Below are 24,467 nucleotides of genomic sequence, written 5' to 3'. Positions count from 1 at the left end.
TGTGAGTTTAAGGTGTGCAACATGTTGATTTAAATAGACATATATTACAAAGTAATTACCTCCGTAGCATTAGGAAGCCCTCTGTCCCATCACATAATTACCATTTCCTTTCTTGTGGTGGAAACATTTAAGATCTACTCTCTTAGCAACTTTCACGTATATAATCCAGTATTACTAACTGTAATCACCCTGCTGTACATTAGATCCCCGGTATATATTCAATTTTATGCCTGGAAGTTTGCACCCTTTGACTGACACCCCCCCATTGCCCCCACCCCCAAACCCTTGGTACCCATCATTCTGCTCTCTATTTCTGTGATTTTGGATCCGTATGGAAGAGACATCAGACAGTATTTGTCTTTCTCTGTCTGACTTATTTCACTTGGCATAATGCCCTCACAATGCAAATGACAGGATTACCTTCTTTCTCGTGACTGAGTAATATTCCAGTGTGTGTGTGTGTGTGTGTGTGTGTGTGACAACTCCTTCATCCGTCTCTCCATCGATGGACACTTATGTCGTCTCCACGACTTGGCTCTCGTGAGTAAATGCAGCGAGGACCAGGGAAGTGCAGGTATCTCCGTGAGATGCCATATTCCTTTTCTTCGGATAAATGCTCAGAAGTGGAGTTGGTGGATCTGGATCATAAGGTAGTTCTTTTTTTTTTTTTTAAGAACCTCCACGCTCTCTCCAGAGCAGCTGCACCGGTGTGCATTCCCACCCACAGTGCACGGGGTTCGCTTTTCTCCACAGCCTCCTCAGGACTTGTTGCTTGTTTCTGATGTTAGGCATTCTGAGGGGTCAGGGGACACATCACTGTCATTTTGATTTGCATTTCTCTGATGATTAGCTACACTGAGCACCTTTTCATGCACTGCTTGGGCATTTTTTTTTAAAGGGGGCTTCACACCCAGCACAGAGCTCAATGCCAGGCTTGAACTCATGACCCTGAGATCAAGACCTGAACTGAGATCAAGAGTCAGAGGTTAACAGACTGAGCCACCCAGGCACCCGTCCCTGGCATTATTGTGTAGTCTATAACTGATACACATTTGTGTATCACTTTATACTTCACCAAGAAACTTCTTATAAATCATTCATCTGAGGTTCCATTCCTCATAAATCAGTTTCTCTAGCTCACACAGTGAGCAAGGAAAGGGAGCCCTTGTTCCCGTACCCATTCATTCACTGACGGCCCGCCCAACTCCCACATGCAATAAATGGTCAGTATGGTACCCACTAGGTACCAAGCTTTGTTCTCAATGTTGAGTTTTCAAGAGGAAAAAATAAAAACTAAAAGACATAAACTCCTGCCCTCGTTGAGCTTAAATTCAATTTTCCTTTTAAAATTCAGTCATCCATTCACAATCTGCTCCCCAAGCACTTCCTGTGTCCTTGTACCCAAGGAGCTGAGAACCTCAAGGGGCAGGTCGACAGCATGTGGATCACCAGCTGTCACACCCACCAGACAGGACTTCTGCAGACGGGAAAGACAGAGCCACGAACTCCAAACAGCTCACAGATGTGTACTTGAAACATGTCTGGTTGAGGTAGAAGGGGAAATCAAATCCTCCTTCTCTTGGCCTGGGTGGGACTGCATTTACATGATTTTTCTTCTGCTCAATTGATATATTAATTTGTTCAAACAATTATTTCTGTAATTGAACACAGAGCGCTAAATAGAACTTAAAACAAAAGTGTCTCTGTGAGCTAGAGTCTGTGACCTCTCCCCCAAGTCCATTCAGTGATCAGACCAGGGGCAATATGGCCATTAATTGGGTTTTTAGGTAGAGACAGAGTTGTCCAACCAGTCATGGAACTCAGCAACCCCAAAGTTACCGAGGACTGTGGTCTGCGGTTTAGTGAATGATGCATCCTTTGTTTTTCTAAGTCGTATTGTCTGTTTATTAAAAAGGCTTGACGTTGGAAGAGCCCACAATTAGAATGAACAGCAGCTCTCACTCCGCGCAGACAACTTTTCAAGAACGTTCCTCAGAGATGAGGGCCATCTGAGCATCTCAAAAACATCTCCCCACATCATAAAGAAATGGAACCCAGAAGCCATGTCTTGTTAGAGACCCACATGAGGAATGAAACTCATCAGCTCAGCTGCGGGGGCGACGGTGAGGATTTGGCTTCTGATGGCCCAGTGGTTTCTTCGGCCCCTTGAGCGCTGGTGAGAAAGGACGGAAGGATGGGGAAGGAAGGGAGGGAGGGAGAGGAAGAAAGAGACAGGAGAGACCCTACTGGAGAAACACTGCTGTTTTGACATGGTTTCCAGGTAATTACAGTTACCAAGAAAGAAAATTGTTTTCCTTTCAGAAGTCAAGAGAGCGCTTACTTTCCCTTCCCCTCCCCCATCGCTGTGTTTGTGCCCACAAGGCTGTCAGCCTGTGGTTTTGTTAAGTTCACATTTCTGGGTTGAGACTCGGCCCCGCACAGGCGTCGGGCGGAAGAGAAAGCCCAGGCTCCCAGCCTCGGGGACCAAGGGAGGCCACCTTGAGTCTCCGCCGTAGGGCTTGGACTGTGGCCAGCTGCCCCACCGCCAGGACCAGCGGCAAATGGGAGAAGCGAGTCCTAATCCTCATTCTGCGTCCACAGGCTGTGTGGCCACGGGCAAGCATCTTTCCCTCTCTGGCTCTCAGGTGTGTCACACCTCCCAAGTGAGGAAATTAATCCAAATGGACTCTGCGGCCGTCGGTCCCCTTGCTGACATTGTGACGTTCCTCAAGCCAATTTATTTTTCAAGGAGTGAAATAAACGACCACTTTGCTCACTCAAAATGGCCAGAAAAGCATTTCTCACTCTTAAGCAACTACAGGGCCCAGCAGTAGAAATTCAAAAATGTAAGATTCTAGGTATAAGAAATATGCTTTTGCCCCCACAAAACAAGCCTCTGACTGTCTAGAACCTTCTGTGTTCACCACTGTACTTAGTCGTTCTTCAGAGCAACTGTGGGAGGTAAAGACCATTGATAACGTCAGTTTACAGATGAGAAAACTGAAGCCCAAGGAGATAAAGTGACTTGTTCAAAGTCACCCAGAGAAACAGGGATGCCTAAACCTTAACCATTTTAGTCCAAATTATTTCCACTATCCTTGGCTGCCATTTGCATGTCACTGCAAACATATGACCTGCCCTGACAATCCCCATTGACCTCAGGGGACATGACCAGGCTCTTTGTTCCCTCTAAAGTGGCCCTTTCTTGGGGCACCTGGGTGGCTCAATCAGTTAAGCATCCAACTCTTGATTTTGTAAGATCGAGTCCTGCATCAGGCTCTGCACTGACATCCGGAACCTCCCTGAGATTTTTTTTCTCTCTCTCTCTCTCTCTCTCTCTCTCTCTCTCTCTCTCTCTCTCTCTCTCTCTCTCCCTCTCTCCCTCCCTCCCTTTCCAACCCTCTAAATAAATAAATAAATAAATATTTTTTCCTAACTTCCTAGGCCCAAATTCTACTAAGGCCTCCACCACCTAGTTCTAGTTCTGTTTTCTTTTCTTTTCTGAAATACAGGTGATGCCAGGCTCCAGCTCCAAGCAGAGAGACCTCGGGCTGGCTTTTAATTAGGAGGCCCCTGATTGTTTGTTGTGACTTCAGTAACAGGCATCCCCAGCCCTGGGGATATCATTAAACAGGCACACAGGCAGCCAGGCTGGCGCAGGACTCCTGATGGAGGACAGAGGGAAGAAGAAGGAGGGATGATGTCCCTCCTCAAGGGGTGTCCTGCTGCTTGCACGCCGGCGTCTAAGACAACAGGACCAGACCCTGGCCAAGGAGGGAAGCTGCTGGTTTGTTTCTGCCCCTCCCATTCAGTACTCCCTACAAGGGGATGCAAAGCCGCTCTGTCTTCTGTCCATTTCCGCCCAGTCAGGAAAGGTCCCAGAGTCTAGGTCTCAGAGCTGGAAAGGACATGAGGGCCACCCACGATCCCCCAAGGCTCTGTCATCTCTGGACAGCTCTAAATGTGAGACGTAGTTTCCTGTGGTCAAGACAAGTCCCGTGACCCCAAACTTGAACCTCATCTGTCTTATGCATTCTTTTCTCTTTAGACATTCATTGAGCACACAGTCACTGAAGTTCATATTCGGTGTCAGACTAGGCTAGATTCTGGGGGCATCATGGTGATCAGGAACAGTCCTCATCTTCAGAGGGGACACCGACACATCCCACAGTCTCCAAGTCCAATCCATGCAAGGGTTAACACATACGGTTTCCTTAATTGTTTCTTTGGGGACACGATTTTGGCCATTCACTAATTTGTCATCTCAAAGTTACAAACTTGATGCGTATGTCAGTCCCCCGGGGATACATGATCATGTCCCACCTTACACACACCCTCCAGACCCAAACCTACACGTTTACAAATTTAACCATTCAAAAGACAGTTATTGAGCACTCCCCAGGTGCCAAGGGGCCAACTGTGGATAAAAACAGGCATTGGTTTTGTTTCTCTGGAGCTTTCAGTCTGCACAGAATAAGAGGTACTCACCAAACAGTTATAAGAATAAATACAGTAGTGCCATTGGAGCCATGCGTATAAAAAAATGAGCAGGTGCAATGAAGGAAGCTCCTGACCCTCAGTTCCACCTGGGACACACATGGGGAGTTCCTGGAAAGAGGTGAGCTTTTCAGTCCCCAAAGGATGAAAACTTACAACCCCAGAATGTCCAAACTGAAGGAGGAGCACAGGGCGGCCCCAAGGCGACCATAGGATGGTCCGTCTAAACACTTGGAAGCTTCCAGATAGAGTGAGGTCGGTGAGGGTGGTATGGCCCCAAATGGGGTTAGAAAAGAAGCCAGAGTGAGGCAGACCCTTGTTGTCCAAGTCAGGGCTTGGGGATCTTCTCCAAGATCCCAGAGAGCCCAAGTTAGGAGCAAGAAGTGGTGTGAGCTGCTTCCGGTTTGAAGACACAGACAGGAAGAGGCAATGGTGGACGTGGAGGGAGGCCAGGAAAGAGACTCGAGCAGTGGGCCACTCCCCACGTCTTCATACACCCTCACCCACTCACTGCCTTTTCACCACACGCACTCAGAGCTTCCAGAGGAAACAGGCAGACAAAAAAAGAGGGCAGCTGGAGTGGGGTTGCCCTAGAGCGTGGTTGGGGTAGGTATGGGCCGAGCTGGGAGACTTTGGCTAACCTATCTGTTTGGTTCCTCAGCCTCAGCTCCCTTATCTATAAAACGGAGGCTTGAGAATTAAGAATAACACATGCATGGGACTCTGGAAAATCTCTTTGGTTAAGGACTCTGTGGGTAAGGTTTCCATTTCCTTTAAAATAAACATTGTGAAAGGTAACAATTCACCCATCACTAGAGGTATTCAAGCAAAAGATGGGCAACCACAGCATTAGGGAACCGAAATGGGGAGAATGAAGGTAAATGGCTATTCACTCCCGACTATCTGCTAGTTATTGGGACGAATGTCTGGATGCCTTCTTAACTGCTTTTAACAAAAATGTGAAGTCGGGATTTTTAGCCCACTTTTGCAGATAAGAAAACTAAGGCTTGCCCAAGGTCACCCAGCTCACAATGAAGATGCTTACCGCGTGCCAGAGACTAGGCTAAGTGCTTTATGGGTGTTATACCCTGTCATCCCCCATAAATGCTCAGAAGCATGTTGTCCCTATTTTACGGATGAGAAGACTGAGGCCAGGGCAGGTTAGCAGGTCATCCTGTGGCATACAATGAGGAAGTGATAGTGTCCACATTCTATCCTGGGAGCCCTGATTCCAAAACCAAATTCCCTCTGGAAACCTCAGTTCTCACTTTCAAAGTCAATTCCGGCTGACCCTGAAATGTGTCCTCTGGCTCCTGCCCCTGCAAGTCCCCTTGGCCCCCTGGCCATCTGGAAACTCCCTTCAGGAGGCCGGAAGTCTGAAATAAAGGTGTCTTCGGGGCCACACTCCCTCCAAAGGCTCTATTGGAAGGATCCTCTCCAGGCCTCTCTCCCAGATTCTGGCATGTTCCTTGGCCTGTGGATGCATCGGTCCAGTCTTCCATGGAGTTCTCCCCATGTGTGCATCTCTACATCTCCCCTCTGTGGGAACACCGGATGTACAGGATGAGGGGCCACCCTGCTCCCACACGACCTCATCTTTACGAATTATACCTGTAATGTCCCCTTTTGGGGCACTGAGGGTTGGGACTTCAACATAAGAATCTGGACGGGAGGGGGGGTACACAATTCAACTCCATGTGTCCCCCACCCCATGTGCCTCTGCCTACAGAGAGCAGGTGGGTGCTGAGGCCCGAGCGGACCCTGCACCACTGCTGGCGTCACATCCCCTCCCTCCATTCTGCACCACCTACCGGCCCCGCCCCTCTGTGCCAGGCCCAAGGTTCTGTTTTGGGTCCTGGTGTCATCCTGTATTAGTCACAGCCTGGGGCCTGACTCCCTTGGTGATGAAGCAGCCAGAAAGCAGGTAGGAAGCCCCGTCCCTTCCAGGGAAGGCGGGTGAATATTTCATACAGTGCAAGAGAGTGGAATTCCGTACAGCCACCTCCTGCAAATGCAACATGACACCTCGTAATGGGGCGATATCAGTACAAATCCAGCTTCGCGGCAGCCCGGACCCTCCTGATAATTCCTCACATATTGTGCTCACGTTACTGTAAATACAATTGCCAACTCAGGCTTCCATCACAGCCAGCCGATAGGAGGGAATCATCCCATTTCTGCAGCTGAGAAGATTGAGGCCCGCAGGAGGTAACTGGCCCTCAATCACGCAGAGGGTGAGTGGGGCTCCCCTTGGGCAAGAGCCAAGGAAGCATAGAAGGAATGAGGAGGGCTGGTCCTGGGTGCTACATCAGGGAAGAGTGGGGAGCAAGAAAGAGAGGTCTAGAGGTCAAGGCCTGGGGCGGGGTAGGGGTGTTAGGGGGTGGGTGACAAAGAGAGAGCGAGGTGCTGGGGTACAAGCAAGAAAGAATTAGAACCCGAGGACGTTCCCAGGTCCACTGGATGTGGGCAAGGGGTGAATCAGGCATCCGGGCTGGGGGACTGGACTTTGACAAAGAGAGGTTCCCAAGCCAGAGGGAGGAGGCTTTTGTGCTTCCTCCTCATTGGCTCATTGGGAGAAGGGCCAGCCAATGCCTGGGAGAGTAAGGAACACTCAGTCCCCAGAACAGAGACTGGGCTTCAGGGAAGTCTCCGGTTTGGGAAGAAAATGTGTAGCTTCACAAGGAACCAAGACCAGAGCCTGGACGTGAGGAGCAGGGTAGCCTGTTGGTTTATCCTCCTTTGGTCCCCCACTCCAGGTCCATTCTTCCTTCCCTGCTCTGCTCTGAGTCCCAAGAGGCTGACCCTCTGGAACCAATCACAGAGTCTTCCAGCTTGGGATAAGATAAGGACTCCAGAGTCAAAGGTGGGGAAGTCAGCCGGTACCGGATACCAAAAAGTCAGGGGGGGCGGGTCTCAGAGGGACTTCCTGATCATGAAGCCATCACAGAGGGAAGAGAGGCTGAAAAATAAATGCCTGTGCTTCATTAAGGCATCTGGATTCAGCCATGCCTGAAGGCCTACTTATGGAGTTTTCAATTAGATGATCCAACAAATTTCCTTCTTCCCTTTAAAAGCTGCACCCTGCAGCTGAAGGAGTCCTGGCTGGCGCAGGTGGTCTTGCAGTATTGTAAAAGGAGCAGTTCACATGTAATTGAACTGACCATCGTTCGAATCACAGCTCTACGTGACCTTGAGCAAAAAATACCCCATTCTCCAACTCTATTCTTTCACACTTACCATGTCCCAGGATGAAAAACCAAATAAAACGATACCTATAAAAGCACCTAGATCCTGTTAGATGCACCCAATTAATGAGTCTACCTCCAGCTCTCTCCCCTTTCTGGGTTCCCGGGTCCTAAGAAGGAAATGTGGATCCAAGCACTGATGAGCTCACACGGGCTCACGAGACACCCGCATACACTGTCTTCTGCTGTCATGTTCTCCTCTGGCCTTGGGACCGTAGTAAAAGCCCTCATCCTGTGTGATCTAGAGCATGTGGCATGACTTCTCTGAGCCTCAGATTCCTCAGACGTGTAAGGAAGATACAAATATGACGTCCCATGTGCCCTGACACTGAGTTCACACAGTATGTGATTACAGACCACCCGTCTGGTGCAGACCTTGATCGCACAGCCCCATGAGGTTGGTGATGATGTCGCGGTACTCCCAATGGGGAACAGCTCGGGGGAGCTGAGCCGCTTACCTGAGTGGTGGGGCTGGGATTTCAGCAGGATCGATGTGTCTAAGGACTCCGCAGCGTCACCCCCTCCCAGGATGGCGTCCCCACCCACGTCCCCCCAGCCGCCATCCCCATCCCTGAACTTAGAAAGGCATCTTCCTGGCGCTCAGCGAGTGCGAGCCATCCAGAGAATGTTCCCGAGTTTGCTTCTCCAGCCATCCCCTTTTGCAAGCGCACTTTCTGTTCGTGTGAATGAAACCCACTAAATGGTACGGTGTCTGCTCTAATTATAGCCCCCCAGCCCGTGCCAAGAGGAAGCTGGTGGATGTACACTTGACTAGATTTCACATCAGATCTCGTGAGTCCCCCAGCACGAGGGAAGGAGGCCAAGTTCTCCTCCAGAAGAAAATAACGGGAAATGCCAGCACCGTGGAAGTGTTCCCAGCTCCTTCCCTGCTGGAGCAGGTGACACCTTCTGCTCCCCGGGTCACTGAGCCCTTTCCCCCAGCTGCTCTGACTCGTCTCCGGCCTTTCCTGGGAGCTGGGAAGCTGTGGGGAGCTAATGGGACAATCAATAGCAGGCCCTGGGCTGGAAGATTATGTAGCAAAATGGGAACAATGCTTTGCTCTGCCTCACCTCAGTGTCCGCGGCCTCTCGGAGTCTGAAGCTCCTTATCAAATGGGGTGGCCGCGCTCACCTCCAAGATGATCCAGGAGTGCGTGTCACCGTGTTTACCCCAGGCTCATCCGATTCTCATGGGCATGAATAAACCACCCTGGGATCCTAGGAGCTCCTAGTCCAGCCAGGGCGTCTCCTCACCACCCACTGTGATGAAAGAAGAGAGCCCTGTGAAAGAAAGGGCGCTGATCCAGAACTTGCGCCTCAGGGAGGACTTCCTGGAGGAGGCACGTCTAGGCTACAATCTCAAAGATGACTGAAATCAAAGAGAAGGAGTGATCTGCACGTGGGAAGAGCCACGTGAGGGCCCCGAAAGGGAAGACGGCAGCACGTTCCAGAAACGCCATGTAGTATGGCCAAAGATTGGGAGGGAAATGGCCAAAATACAGGAATGTTGTGGGGGTTTGTAATCATGGAATTCAATGGAACCAGTCAAGATAGCATTAACAAAGACTACTCTATAACACGGGGATTGTTTTGGAGAGACTGGCTGAGCTGCAACTGACATTGCCACATGAGTCCTAATGATGTAAAAAAATAGTAACATACGTGTGAATGTGTTTTAAAAGAATCTGGAAAGACATACATAAAAATGAGAACAGTAGTTATCTCCAAAAGATGGGATTATGGATGGGTTTTCTTTCTTTTTTTGTTTAATTTCCCAAGTTATTGCAATGAGCACGCATTGCATTTATAATCGGAATATCATTCTTTAAATAGTAGGAACGCTGTTAATAGGGATACTGATATATAGATGTAGATCTCATAAGCTTCACAGCAAGGACTCCGTCTGTAATCGGGTAGGGCCTTTCAGAGCCGCACGGTAGACGCCCCTTGCACGGGAACCCTGGGGCACCTACCAGGTTGGCCAGAGTCCCCTCGGTGCCCCGGGCCACCGCCCCAACCCACACTCAGTGGGGTGGCCTGCGGGCTCAGCCCTGTGGGACACAGGCAGGAAGGCGGTCAATGTCGGCCACGGCGTGGCCAGAGCTCAGCACCCGAGGAGGAGCAGCCCACCTGCTTTCAGCAGACACGCATGGCACACATGTACGAGCACTCGGGTGTGTCCACTCAGCTCACACCCCCGCTCACACACACTCGCCCCACACCAGACACCACCACATCCATGTGCACACTCACACAGTCCTCCGCTCGGCTCACACACTGCCGCCCGCACCAACCTGCTTGCACACACACTCAACTCATGCAGCCGCGTCCATCTAACAACAGGCTCAACACATGAGCTCACCACCGACACACACACTCACACACACACACACTCAACACACGTGAGCTTGCCACCGACACACACACACACTCAACACACGTGAGCTCCCCACCAACACACACACACTCTCACACACGCTCAGCACACATGAGCTCCCCACCGACACACACACACTCACACACTCAACACACGTGAGCTCCCCACCGACACACACACACTCTCACACACGCTCAGCACACGTGAGCTCCCCACAAGCACACACACTCACACATGCTCAGCACACATGAGCTCCCCACCGATACAAATAGACATGCAACACACACTCAGCAATACATAAACTCACCAGGGACAAACACACTCATATGTACACAACCAAATACATCATGCAAACACACAATCAAAATGCACATAAACTCACCAACAACACACATATGTGTACTCACACTCACTGCACAGCTCATCAAGAACACACTCACATACATATACACACGTACACTCACACACTCATGTGCTCACACACAGTCACGCGTGCCCTCACAGGCTCTCACACACACACTGACACACACACAATCCTGGGTTCGGTGTGCTCAAAGCGCTGTCACTCGGTTCGTGCACACCCCCGGGGCTGCCCCCAGATGCCCGGCCTCGCTGAGCCGCTGGGCCCCGCCTCCCGCCAGCGCCCTCCCGCCGCCAAGAGCCCCGCTGTCGACAGTGCCTCCCGGGCGCTCTGCTCAACCCACACGGCCCCCTCGTCCGCAAGGCCGAGTCTGAGTCACGTCTGGGGCCAAAACATTCATTGCTCCTTCCTGTCCCCACACCCACTCGTGAGTGTGTCTCGGGCGCCATGCTCAGGGCTCCGCGGACGGCAGCAGCGCCGCCCATCAGACGGCCCCCCAGTCCCCAAAGCGGATGGCGGCGTGTCCTCCTCAGAGCCTCTCCTGGCCTTCCATCACCCCACGGCGCCCCACTCTCCGTTCCTTTGCTCTTCGGTCCCCCCCACGGCGCTCGATTCTGGAGCTGCCACGGAACCCCACGCTCAAAGGCACCCGACTCCACGGTAGGCATGTCACTTTCACGATACCTTGTTCAAGCCTGGCAGGGGCTCCTCACATGAGAACACATGGCCAAGGAAAGGCTTTAGGTCCCTAAAAAGATGGACATGGCTGCCTCATGGCTGCACCGAGCTTTTATTACCGCCGGACACTGTGATGAGTGCTGTGCATATATTACTTCATTAACATGAGTAACAGTCCCACAGGTATTATTGTAATCCCCATTCCACTGGTAAGAAAACTGAGGTCCAGAGAGCTGAAACCACATGTCTAATGTGTGTCACTTCTCTTGACCTGAAACCAATTCGGGGGCGGGGGGGGGGGGCATTTTAAATGAAAGGAGCTTACAGGCTCAATTAGCACAAAGGTCTAAGGGAACAGCCTCAGGCATGGCTGGATCCAGGCACACGGTGGTCTTTCTCCACCTCTCAGTGTGCTTTTTTTCTGTAACAGTTCTACTCTCTGGCAAACTCTCCCTCCGGGAGACGAGAGGACCAGAAACAGGTCTGGGTAAACCCCAACCTCCTCCGCCACCCCAGCAGAAACCCAAGTATCACTGGACCAGCTTGGCTCTGTGTGACCTTCCAACCTGCTCTCTTCGGACAGAAGAATTGGAATGTGCTATTGTCCAGGCCAGGGTTTAGGCTCGGAGGACCCCAGGGTGTAGGAGAGGGCCATTCCCACAAAGGAAGAGCAAGAATCTGTCATTAAAAAAAAAAAAAAAAAAAGAGGAAAGGAGGAAGCAAGCGCCGCCTCCCAGCCCTGCCGGGACCGGGCCCTCGCTCACAGCCTGCGCTAACCAGTCTGCTCCGGTCCCTCTGTTTTGATTGCCTCTTTCTAATTCCCTGGCCCTGAGCTGTGACCCCTCTCAGAGTCCCCGCTCGCAGCCCTGTGCACGGAGCACTGGTACTTAACAGTCATGCCAAGCCGGTGATGGATGGCGGCTGTCGCCAAGGCTCTTCAAAGGGGACGGGCAGCTGCTGGCCCGGAAATGACTCTTCAGTAGGGATGAAACCCGAAAGCACATGCACACACGCTGGGGCCACCTCAGCCTCCCGCGGATGCTCTCCTCTGGCCCCCTGCCCCTGTTTCCAATTTGCACCCCAGGCCTGTAGGCAAAGCAACATGTCCCAGGCTATTCGAGGAGGCAGAAATCTGAGCGGAAATGGAATCAGGTGACTATCTTCGCAGCCAAATGGTTGTGTGTCCCTTTCTACTCTCAGAATGCCAGCCCTCCACTGAAGAGGCTCCTGGCAGCTTCTCACTCCACATTCCCCTCAAGCAGAGAAGGCCCAGAGAGGGTGAGGTCGTGCCCAAAGATTGCACAGTGAGCAGTGGGAGAACTAGGATTGGAAAGGAAACAGAAACAGACCTGATGTTCATTGCATACCTACTGTGTGCCAGGCCCGTGCAGAGGACTCCAGCCAGGCTTTAGCTGCTTGTGCAACCAACAGGGTAAAGCTTTAAGGATGAACCCCGTGTGTGTGAGGCAGGAAGGAACCTGAAATGTATGCTGCAGCCCAGCTCTGCACTGTGTCCTTGGTTGAATCACTTCTGCTTCTGGACTCAGCCTCTCCCTTTAGAAAATGAAACTGATGCCCCCAAGGGCACTTCCATCTCAGCATTCCCGATTGTGTGATAGAAGCCATCCCTGGGGTCGGGAAGGGCCCTCTTTTTAGCCATGACAGCCAGAGCTGGGGTCACAGACTGCCTGTGTGAGCGGCAGGGGCATTGAAGGAGGGCAGCCTCCTAACCGTGGACAGAGCCCCTCCCGCCATGCCCTCGGCCCCCAGCCTCCCCACGGGCACTCTGGACCCGGCCACTTGGAGCTGCTGGGAAGAGCCCATCTCCCTCACCTCCCCCCCTCTTCTCCCCACTCGCGCTCCCTTGCTAACTCTGCTCATGCATCGCTTCCTTCTGGGTCACCCCCTTCCCTGACCCCGCACCCCAAATTAGCTTAGAACAGCCCCCCAGTGCACCCCCACACCCTCTGTCCCCAGCAGAGCACTTTACACCACTTTGCCGTCTCGCACGGACCTGTTTCCACCACCAGACCATCAGGCCCTCCAGGTCAGGACTGTGTCGGGTCACAGCGGGATCCCTCATGCCCAGAACCAGGCCTGGCACACACAGGGCACACAGAAAAAGAATGAGCCCCAACAGAATTGGAGCGGTATTGGGGATCCCAAGGGCTTGAGGGAGATGATGCCCCAGAAGACCCCTCTGGGCACCAAAGAGCAGGGTGCCTTTGCTCCGCTGTTCTCCAGGACTCCGGCCCCCAAGTACTTGTGCTGTCAGCAGTCACGACAGCAGTGTCGATCGCAGGGACGGCTTCGAGCTGGGGGTCCCTGAACAGGACACCTGTCACCTTGCTCCCAAACCGCTGCGGAAACCCCCGCTTCCTCCCAGCGTCTGCCCTCGTCCTCCTCCTCACAGTAGCCACGGCGATCCTTCCAGAAGGCAGATGAGACCATGCCCCTCCTCCGGCCACAGCCCTCAGTGGTTCCCCATGGCACTAAAAGCCCAAGGCCTTCGAAGCTCCCCACAAGACCGGCGTGGGCTGGGGCCCTAGCCCGGATGCCCCTGCCCCACCTGATCCGGAAGGTGGGGATGGGAGAGACTCTGGGCTCATCGAGTCCATCTTCTTTTTATTTGAGGGAATGAGAGTGTGAGCAGGAGGGAGAGAGGGGCAGAGGGAGAGAGCCTCTTAAGCAGGCTTCACACATCAATTCCATCTTCTAAAAGGAGAAACTGTGATGCAGTTAGTCATGCACACTTGGGAAGGGGAGGGGAAGGAAGGGAAGGGGAGATGAGGGGAGGGGAGTGGAGGAAACAGAGGGGAGGGGAGGGGACGAGAGGGGAAGATGTCAGGGCAGAGGAGAAGCCGGGCACGGATGCGGGCCCCTGGGGGGCCTGGGAGTGAGGTGCCCACTGGAGTTGGCCACATCAAGTGGAAATGGCCAGCCCCTTAAACCCCTGCTGTGGGCAGTCAGTGGGTGTGGTTGGCAAGGACAGCAAGGTCACTCTCTCGAGCTGAACCACCTGTAATGAAAATGACAGCTGAGAACCACAAACCAGTGACAATGGATTGGGTCACTGTGGCTACAAGGCCTTCTCGGAGGGGAGTCCCAACGAAGTCCCCACTCAGCCTGCCTCCCATGACCTCTCTGAACTCAGTTCCCCTCCCCGACTCTGGCCTCCCTCACCGCCTCCTTCCTCAAACATGACCACACATTCCTACCTCAGGGCCTTTGCTCTTGCTGGTCTCTCCACCTAGAGTTGCCTTCCCCCAGCTATGTCCATGCCTTGTTCCTTCATTGTCTTGAGGGCTCACTCCAATGTTCCCTATCGGAGCCTCCTCCCTTGACAGCCCCTCAGTAAAAAGAGCTCCCCCCTTCTCCCAGACCCCCTTCCCTTCCCCCACTGCTGCCACCCACATACTGCACAGTTCTCACTGTTATCCTCGGTGTCCCTCCATTTGAACCTAAGACCCAGGACGACCCCTCTGATGCAGTACACCTACCCAGCCGCAAGCCCGGATCCAGTACGTCGTAGGAACTCAGTAAATATCCAGGAGCTCCTGGCTTGGACGGCGGCCCCGTGTATCAGCACTCAACAGGGTGCAGGGCTTAAGCCCCGCAGCACGCTCGTGATTTCTCTGCCACAGCTGTTATCTGCATTCTCATTAGCCCCATTTTACAGACGAGACCACCAAGGCTGAGACAGTGAAGGGTCTCACCCAAAGTCAAGCACCAGGGAGCAGTTGGGCCGGCCAACATTGGCCTGTCATTGGCCTCTGACAAAGGGCAGGTGTGCAGTCTGACACTCAGCGGCCCAGCCGCCCCTTGGCTAGTCCTGCTAGTCCATGGTCAAGTCTGCAATTGCTCTGTGACTGTAACAGTGTTTGTTAACTTCCTGCTGCACCTGCCGCCTGCACCCAGAGCTGGGTGTCATTGTTCAAGCCCATAAAGAGCCCCAGCACCCGCCCAACAGGAGTCACAGATGCAGTCACCAGCCTGGCCAGAAGTTCAAGTGCAAGGGCATGGAGCTGGCCCTTCCTCTGCCCGCACTGCTCCCCTCCACTTTGGAGCCGTAAGTCAAGCAAGAATCCACCCGAGTCTCCCCAGTCTCTCTGTCCTCTGAGCCAGCCCTGCTCCAGTCCACATATATCTTGACATTGTGACGAATTCACTGCCTGCAGCTCATCCTCAGCACGGCCGAAGAGTGCCCTTTTGGAATGTTCTATGACAGCGTGGTAAACCGTCAGACAGAACTGAGCTTTGCCATCGACTCGCTCTGGGCTCTTGCAGGAGCCTCAGTTTTCCCATCTCTGCAATGGGCATGATTATTCCCTTGTATCACACACAAATGCTTGCTGTGTTACATAAATAAAATAAGGAGGCGCTGAGCCCCGGACAATGTCTGGTAAGAGCGCAACCATTCCGGCTGACCGCTCCCTGACGCACACTAAGGCAGAGTGTCTGGGCACCACAGTCCTTCCAGGGGCCCATGAACATGGTTTCATTGCCTTTAAAATTAAAAGCAAAGTGTTAATATAACCGAGGCTGAATTATATTCCTCTTTATACCAACACAATGATAAAATATAGTTTCTAATTATCTTTTAAATGTATTTATTTTGAGAGAGTGCCTGTGCAGGGGAGGGGCAGAGAGAGAGAGAGAGAGAATCCCAAGCAGGCTCCATGCCGTCAGGGTACAGCCTGACACGGGCCTCACCCCCATGAACCATGAGATCATGACCTGAGCTGAAACCAAGAGTCAGACGCTCAACCGACTGAGCCACCCAGTGCCCCCAGTTTTTAATTATTTTTGTTAATGGAGGAAGGGGCCCAGAGAGCCAAAACTGCCCCGGGTCCAGGAGCACCACAGTGCAGCCCTGGTTGTTCCCTTCAGTTAAGAAGCCAGAGCAAGGCCTTGACACTGGCTGGAACCCAGAGAGGGCATTTCATCATCTTGACCTGCGGCTCTGATCGTCTGATGCATTTCAAGGCTTGAGAGCCACACAGTCCATCAACAACCAGATCCTTTGGTAGCAAAACCCATTGGTTTATTCTTGCAACAAATATTTGATTTGTCTGAGTGCTGACTCGGAACCAGGCACGGTCTGGGCTCAAATACCCACGGGCGCACCTGCTCTACAGCCCCATGACCTTGGAGACGTTGGCGTACCTCTGGTGCCATTGATAAAGTGGGAGACGCGGGTTGTCCAAGTTCAGACAATTAATCCAGGTAAAGTTTTCAGAAGACAGCACAGCACATAATAAAAACTCTATAATCACGGCCCCAGTCAGCACCCTGGGCACGGTCCCTGCCCGGAGACAGCCCGCCACACACAATTCATTAACGAGCACGGTAATGAATGAACCGGCCTTTGCGGTCATCAGTGCTGTGAGGGGAATGAAGAGGTGAGCCGGACAGTAACCAGAGAGTTTTCTCCCTGGGAGCAGCCCAAGAAGACTTCGCTAAGGCAGAGCCGTTTAAGCAGAGACCGGGAGCAGCGAGGAGGCAGCCCTGGGAGGGAAGGAGACGCTCATTCAAAGGCCTTGGAGGGGAGCTCCTGGAAGCCAGCGTGACCAAGCCTACAATAGCCCCGGCATGGCTCCTAACCTGCACAGAGGACAAGCCCTCCCTGGCTTATTGCACCTAAAACTTGGGGCGCCCCTGGAGGCAGGAATGGGAATTACCCCCCATTTTACAGATGAGGCCTCTGAGACCCAGAGAGGGTATGGAGGGGAGTTCTGTGTGACCAGGCACCAGGGACGATGCCCAGGATAGAGGGGGCTTGGAGCCTCGCCCCAACACCGGCTCCAGCGAGCTGTGTGAGCTCAGTAAAGTCACCAGCTTCTCTCACTGCCCTGGTTTCAAAACTGAGGAGGAGGTCCTTCCCTCCAAACACATCCGGGAGGAAAAGCCAAGGTTATTTTCCACCATTGGGTGGTAATCTTGTGGACCCAGAAAGCAGTCCCCACCCCCACCCCAGTGCTGGGGACTTCCCTTGAGGACCTGTGGCCAATCTACCAACCAGGACGTTTCTCTCTCCTTCCCATTCTCTCTCCTTCCCATTCCTTTCACCAGCCAGAAGAGATCTTGTCACAACCAACCTGACGTGTCATCTCATGCTTGAGACTCCCCTGTGCTTCCCACCATTCCTGAGACACAGACCTATTCCTGCCCATGGCCCCAAAGTCCTGTGTGATCTGGGATCTGCCAACCTCCCTCCTCCCCCTCAGCACTCCTCTCTGCTGTTGAACTCTCCATGACCCTGCTGCCACAGGGCCTTTGCACCAGTTCTTTCTGCCTGGAATCTTGTCACGTGCCTCCTAATTCAGTCACTGGGTCCCTGATAAAATGCCACCTCCTCAGAGAGGTCTTCCCTGATTTCCCCAACTACACAGAATGCTTGTCTCACTAGCCCCCTTTTTACTTTTTCTTTTTAACACTCATCACGACATAACACTATGGTCTCCTTGTTTAGTGCCTGCCCCTCAGTCGCCGGGAGGCACAAGGAGAGGGACTCCAGTATATTAAGACTCACTCTGGTCTCCAAGCCAGGGGTGTGGCTTTGGAATTTGGGTCTATCTCTCTCTATCCAAGTGGGTTGCTGTGAATAGTGACTCTCTGAGAGCATAAATACCCTCATAGCTTCTTAAGAAGTTGAGCTCAGATTTACCAGGGTAGGGTCTCTTATTTCATAGTCAGGGAAACTGAGGCTCAGAGAGTTTGAGTGACTTGTGTAAGGTCGCTGTGGAATGCTAGAACCAGTGCATGCCCTTGGGGCCACAGCCATACATGCTCGTTCCCAGGGCTGAGTCAGAGAGCACATCTACTTAAGAGATTGGCCCAGCTTGGTTTCTGAGTCCAAACCTCCCCGCTCTATGGGCTGCATACTGGCCCCCCCCAAAATGCTCCCATCCTAATCCCCAGAGCCTGTGAATGTATCACCTTATGTGGCAAAAGGGGCTTTGTGGGTGTGATTAAACTAAGGCTCTGGAGGTGGGGAGATTACCCTGGATGACTCCAGCGGGACCCATACGATCATAAGAGCTCATGCAACAGGTAGGTCAAGTGGAAGGTCAGGGAGGAAGGGAGGAGGTGTGGACAGACAGAGAGAGACAGAGATGGACACTGGAAGATACTATGTTGCCGGTTTTGAAGATAAAGGAAGCGATCATGAGCCCAGGATACAGGTGGCTTCTAGAAGCTGGAAAAGACAAGGAAACTCATTCAACCCTGGACCCTCTGGAAACAACGCAGCCCTGCAGAACCCTGGATTTTAGGATTTTTGACCTGCATGGGGCAGAGAGAAAGGGGTATTAGAGCAGCCCCCACTAGCGATGACCTTCCATCGAAAGCCACAGCAACCCCCCAGGGAAGCCAGGTGAGGGACTTTCACACCTGCCTCTCCTCTGCTGTCTGATGTCCTGACAGGATCTTCAGGGGCTGAACCCAGCCAGGCCCACAGGGCACAGGAACCCGCTGATGCATCCATGCAGGTCAGGACAGGATACTGAAGGATGGAGATTAGTCTGCAGCTTCAAAAAAGATGTATTCCTGCATAGACACCTCCCCCCAGACACACACACACATACACACACACCCCTGCAGGGTGAAATGAGTTACTGGCCCCTACAAGTTACGGGCCAAATTTCCAAGATGCCCCAGCCTCTCTCCCCTCTACTGCTGTGCCCACCCCAGCCCTGCTCCAGCACCTATTCCGTCTTCCCCTCAAGCCCTAAGCCACTTCTCAGGCTCCCCAAAAGCACAGGCCATTTCACATCCCTATGCCTCTGCCCAGGCTGCCCCCACCACCTGGGATGACCTCTCCATACCCAGAACCCAGGCAAAAGCCACAGGCCAGGGAGGCACTGCAGAGCCTGGAGACCTGGGTCCAGTTCTGTGTCTGCCCAGCCTCATTGTCTGTGTCGTGAAGTTTTGATGAGGTCCAAATGAAACAATGCTAGTAAAGACGGCCACTTGAATCAGGAGGTAGGGAACTGTTAAGAGACAAATGGTCTGGGGTGCCTGGGTGGCTCAGTCAGTTGAGCATTGGACTCTTAATTTCAGTTCAGGTCATGGGCTCGAGCCCTGTGTTGGGCTCCATGCTGGGCCAGAGCTGGCTTAAGAGTCTGTGTCTCTCCCTCTGCCCCTGCTCCAGCTCCCCACCACTCTCTCAAAGAAGGAGGAGAAGAAGGAGGAGAAGAAGGTGGCTTACAATGCCATTCCTGACCATCTGTGCCCCTAGGGATCAGGAGCCTACATTTCTTGGAGCCTCACTGAGCCTTGTGTGGACAACTCTAGGAGCCCCTGGGGATGCTTCAAGGCACCATGAGCTCCAAGAGGGAAGGACCTGAGAGGATTTATATTTGCGTCTTCAGCATCTAGAACATGATAGATGCTCGGCAAATACTGAATGAACAAACCAACCAATCAACCAATGTGGAGCCCGTGTGAAACTGACAAGCCTGCCCACCCCCGACCTCCCTTCACCCCAATCTGAACTACAAAATCGGGCCTGGGTGACTTCCCCAGGCAGCTCAGGCCAAGGTCACGGCAGGAGAGAGGGTGATAAGGGAAGGGCCGGGGCTGGGAGGGGGCCGCAAGCCCCAGCTCATTGGAAATGCAGAGAGAATCCAGGCAGCGGCCGCCTTCCCTGGCAGGGAGCGCGCAGGAAAAGACAAGAAAAATGAAGCCGCCGCAACCTCATTTTCCGAGGCCTGTGAGTCGGCCAGGAAATAGCTATTACTCCATCGCACTGTCGGTATTAAGTTATTTCCTTCACTAAATACGGGAATGTTCATGAATATCTATTGAGTCCTAGGTACAGACACCTCCTGGCTCTGAGGCTCAGTCACTGTGCCTTTACATTCCTGCAACAACACCCCTCAATCTTGCTCTGAAGTGAAAGACAATAGTATTTTAAATTGGTTAATAAATCTCAGGATTGATGCTCCTCGAAGGCCCGGAAACTTCGTCTCTATTACTCGAATAAAAGGGATCACATTTTAACCACTGCCGGGCTAGGAATTTGGGGGAGTGACCCCAGCCAGCTGCTCCCGGGGAGAGGGGGAGGTGGAGGCTTCGGGGCCCAGGGTCAGATGGAGCCCTCTCTGACAGCCGGGAAATACTCATTTTCTGGCCAATTGGGCCAGGTGGACCTCTCGGGCCACTCTGGTGTTGATGGCTTTGCATTCAGCCAGTTCCCCTGGAATCAAATAAAAGGGCCCCCGGCGCAAAGCTCCAGGGAGACCGCGGGTGTCTGGCATCCTCTTAAAAAGCACCCAAGTGAAGATAAGGATGGGGAGGAGGAAGGTGCGTCAATCATGCTGTTTGGAAAATAATTCCAAGTGTTGGGTTTTTTTAATACCACTTTCTTTATGGGCACGGGTGACCTTGGGCATCCCCCTTGGGGTAGTGAGAGCTTCTGAAAGCCCAGCTAAAGGGCGACTGAAGAAGGGACTGAAATGTCTCCCGTTTGTAGTTTCCTGCCACCTGCTCTATGTCCTTCCCCTAATCCATCCCCACACCCACCCGAGGGGGTGGGGAGTCCAGACACTGCCCACAGGCAAACAGTTCCATGGGTCAGAATCACCCCGTAGCCCCAGAGAGGCAGCTCAGAAAAGGGCGGAAAGACCGGCTGCTGTCCAACATGCCCAATTACAGATGTGACAAGTGAGGCTCAGAGCAGGCGAGCTGAGCTGGGGACTAGGGACACAGGTGGGGACAAAATGCATAGGATGGCCGCTCTGATGAAGCTCAGCATCCCGGAGGGGAGGAGGCAGACAGCCCCTGAGTGGGTGAGGAGACCAGCAGGGCCGTGTCAGCAATACCTGGTTGCCTGGAAGGAAATGTAGCCGAGCAATGGGGTCGGCAGGGCCGGTAGAGGCGGGTTACAGGAGTAGGGTCGCTCCTAGCCTCAGCTGCGGCCCCTGGAAGGCAAGGGAGCTTGAAGCACAAGTCAGCCCCGGTGAGGTCCTCCAGGGACTCGAGGCCCCAGCGCCCAGCACAAGACCTAGCTCACAGGCGACGCTGTGTTTTGGGATGGATGGGGGAGGGTCGTCATTTACTAATAATGCCCTCGTTACGGGGTGCCCCGGTGGCTCAGCTGATTGAGCGTCCGACTTTGGCTCAGGTCATGATCTCTTGGTTTTTGGCTTCGAGCCTCGCGTCAGGCTCTGCACTGACAGCTCGGAGCCTGGAGTCTGCTTCGGATTCTGTGTCTCCCTCTCTGTCTGCACCCCACCCTCCATGCTCTGTCTCTCTCTCTCAAAAATAAATAAACATTAAAAAAATTTTTTAAACAATGTCCTCATTATTCCCTGTGGTCCTTTATCAGGACTTCCCTGGACGCCCACTCTGTGCTTGCCGGTCATCTCCAGTCAATAGCCTACTAGTTCCTGTTGCCGTGACACCCAGGCCAGGGGGCATCAGGCCCGAGGCAGGTCACATGGATCCCAGGCCTCCTCCAGGGTCCCTGTGTCCCGGTCTCTCTGCCGAACTTGTGCCTGCACAGCAGCCCTCTAAGGGTGAGGTGGGGTCTCTGCGTCCACGCCAGCCTCACTTTAAGCCACTTCTGCCCCCACCTGCTACCGGCCCCTGAGAAGGCCAGCCCCCGGCAGGGTGTCCCTGTGTCCAGGCCTCTGCACAGCATCTCCCCCTCCCGGAGTGCCTTCTGCTTTGGCCGTCACCCTGCTCCCTGTTCGGTACCTCCTTCACCTTGTGAGCTCCACTCAAATGTCACAACTTGGATCAGGAGCGACCGCCTCCAGGAAGCCTTCCCAGATTTCCAGGGAATGTGTTTGGTGCCTCCTCTGGGCTCCCCCACAGTGGGCCATAATCGTCTGTTTCTATGTCCATTTCTTGCCCTCCGCATTGAACAATGGGAATGTCTCCTATTCACTTCTTACCCCCGCACCCGGCAGAGGACCCAACATTGAGGTGCCAGGAAAAATTGTAAGTGAACTTCCGTCTGCCCATCCCTCATGGTAGACTGAGGGCAAAAAGGCCCCCATTCTCTGCCCTCCCCGAATCCATAACCCTTGCGACACGACTCTGAAGTTCTTCCCATCAAAGGACAGAGGCTTGTCCCCACCTCTAGCATCGGGACCGGCCATGTGATTTGCTTTGGCCGATAGCCTGTGATGGAAGTGACATTATGCCAGTCCTGAGCCTGGGTCCTATGAAGCCCTGTAGCCTCCACTGTCTCCTTAGAAGCCCGGCAGCCAGCAGGCAGGCAGGTGCAGGCTAGCCCGACGGGAGGCACCAGATGACGTGTAGCCGCCGAACCTGAGAGTGACACCTCTTAGATCAGCCAGCCTCCGATCAACTCACCAGCTTGCGAGAGCAAAGCCCAGCGGGGTCAGCAGCCTTGCCCCGATGAGCAGATTCAGTGAGAAAACAAAAACACCCCCCTCAAAACCAGCTGGGATACGCTTCTGAGACTCTGCCGCTGCTTATTACACAGCAGAAATGTGGCCACGGATAACCGATACATTCTTTGAACAGATTTTCCTCCCGCCCTGAGGGGGGGATGGGGGGGGCAACATCACCAATTTCCCCTGGATATTGTCTTCCAACCACAGGATTCAGAATTTCAGCGGCTCTTCAAGACAGGTCAAAGCACAAATCCTACAGCAGTCTCCAAGGAGCAGGTGGGAAGTGACCCCCCGTGACCGAGTGACCCGTCGTCACCGGGGGGAAGGAAGAGCCAAGCCGTGAGGCACTTCCAGAAAACTCTCAGAGTCTGGCAAAGGCCTCGGCCGGAACGCTGAGCTCCGTCTGGGGAATAAAGCCAGACACATCACTCTTTTGGACAAGCGATTTTTTTTTTTGCATAATTGACAATTCTTGGCATATTCTCCCCCTCTCCGCACACAGCTTTCCTTTCATGTCACTCAGGCACGTACCAGACACTCTGAGGTGACTTCTCTTGAAACGAGAACGCCAAAAAGACCTCTGGCTCCTACCCTTAAATATTCCACTCGTTATAAATTCCCCGAGGAGACGTCTCAGCTCCAAATATCAGGGGAGCAGAGGGAGAGAAGGGGGGGAAGCCACTTCTCAGAACAGTCCTTTGTACTGGAGAATCTTTGGTTTGTATTAAAATATTCTCATCTCCCCATAATTTATGAGCAGTCCTGGCACTAAGAGGGTTCGCTTTGTCCCTGATCCTCCGTTCTAGAAATAAAACTAACAGTGTCAGAGCGGACGTCTCCGGGAGGGAGGGAGCGAGGGGCCAGAAACTTCCAGAGTGTTTGATTTGAGCGATCTGAGAACGGCTCAGAGGACTCATTTCCTGACCCCTCTTGTCAGGGAGGAGACCCAGCACCAGGCACCTCCCCACGTGTGATCCCATTTGAGTCCTACCTGGCTAATATAATTAGTATCATGCCCCTTTCTCAGAGGAAGAAAGTAAGACTCCTAAGGATGAAGTTTCCTCAAGAGCCAGAGCTGGTCAAATAAGGACCTAAAATTTAAACTTAGCTGTGGGTAACACCTTACTGCTCTTGCCGGCCGCCCATAACAACTGGAGAAGTGATGAGGGGGCCTGCCTGGAAGAGGCAGGACTGAAACTAAGTCTCACAGCTGCTGGACTCCCAGCGAGCTGTGTTTTCTGGGGGCAGAGATGCCCCCTACCTCATACACTCAGTTCTCTGTAAGACCTTGAAGGGGGCATGATCTCCAATCCACCCAACATTATTTTTTTTAAATACATGGGTCTGATATTTTCTCCCTTATATAAAAATCTCTGCTGCCCCCACCCCAGTGCTAACTAAGTCAAATTTAATCACCCGAGCATGGTTCTTGATAGTTACCTTTTCAGCTCTGTACCTCATTAACACCAGCACCCCCACACACACACACACAGATACCCCCAAAGATACCTCATGTATATCCAAAGACACCCCTGGATATATACTGCCTCCCCCATATCTCTCATGGTATTCCCACCACTTTGCCGTCTCGTACAGACAATGCCTTTCTCTGTCTAGTGGACTCCTAAACATCCCTCAGAGCCCAAGTCAAATGCCCCCTTGGCTGAGAAACTTTTGCTTCACCCCTTCATTCCCAAGGCTCTTTGAACATGTCTCTGGCAAGAACCAGCACAGAACTAATCAGCTCATGGTGTGATGCTTGTCCCCCATACAGACAGTGAGCTTTGAAGGTGGGAGCCTCAGATGCTGTTTGGATGAATAAGTGAATGAGTGGATGGATGGATGGGTGGATGGATGGGTGGATGGATGGATGGGTGGAGGGATGGGTGGATGGATGGATGGGTGGATGGATGGGTGGATGGATGGATGGGTGGATGGAT

The sequence above is a fragment of the Suricata suricatta genome, chromosome 14 (genome assembly GCF_006229205.1).
Source record: "Suricata suricatta isolate VVHF042 chromosome 14, meerkat_22Aug2017_6uvM2_HiC, whole genome shotgun sequence".
Classification (NCBI taxonomy): Eukaryota; Metazoa; Chordata; class Mammalia; order Carnivora; family Herpestidae; genus Suricata; species Suricata suricatta.
Note: the sequence above shows the minus strand (reverse complement) of the source record.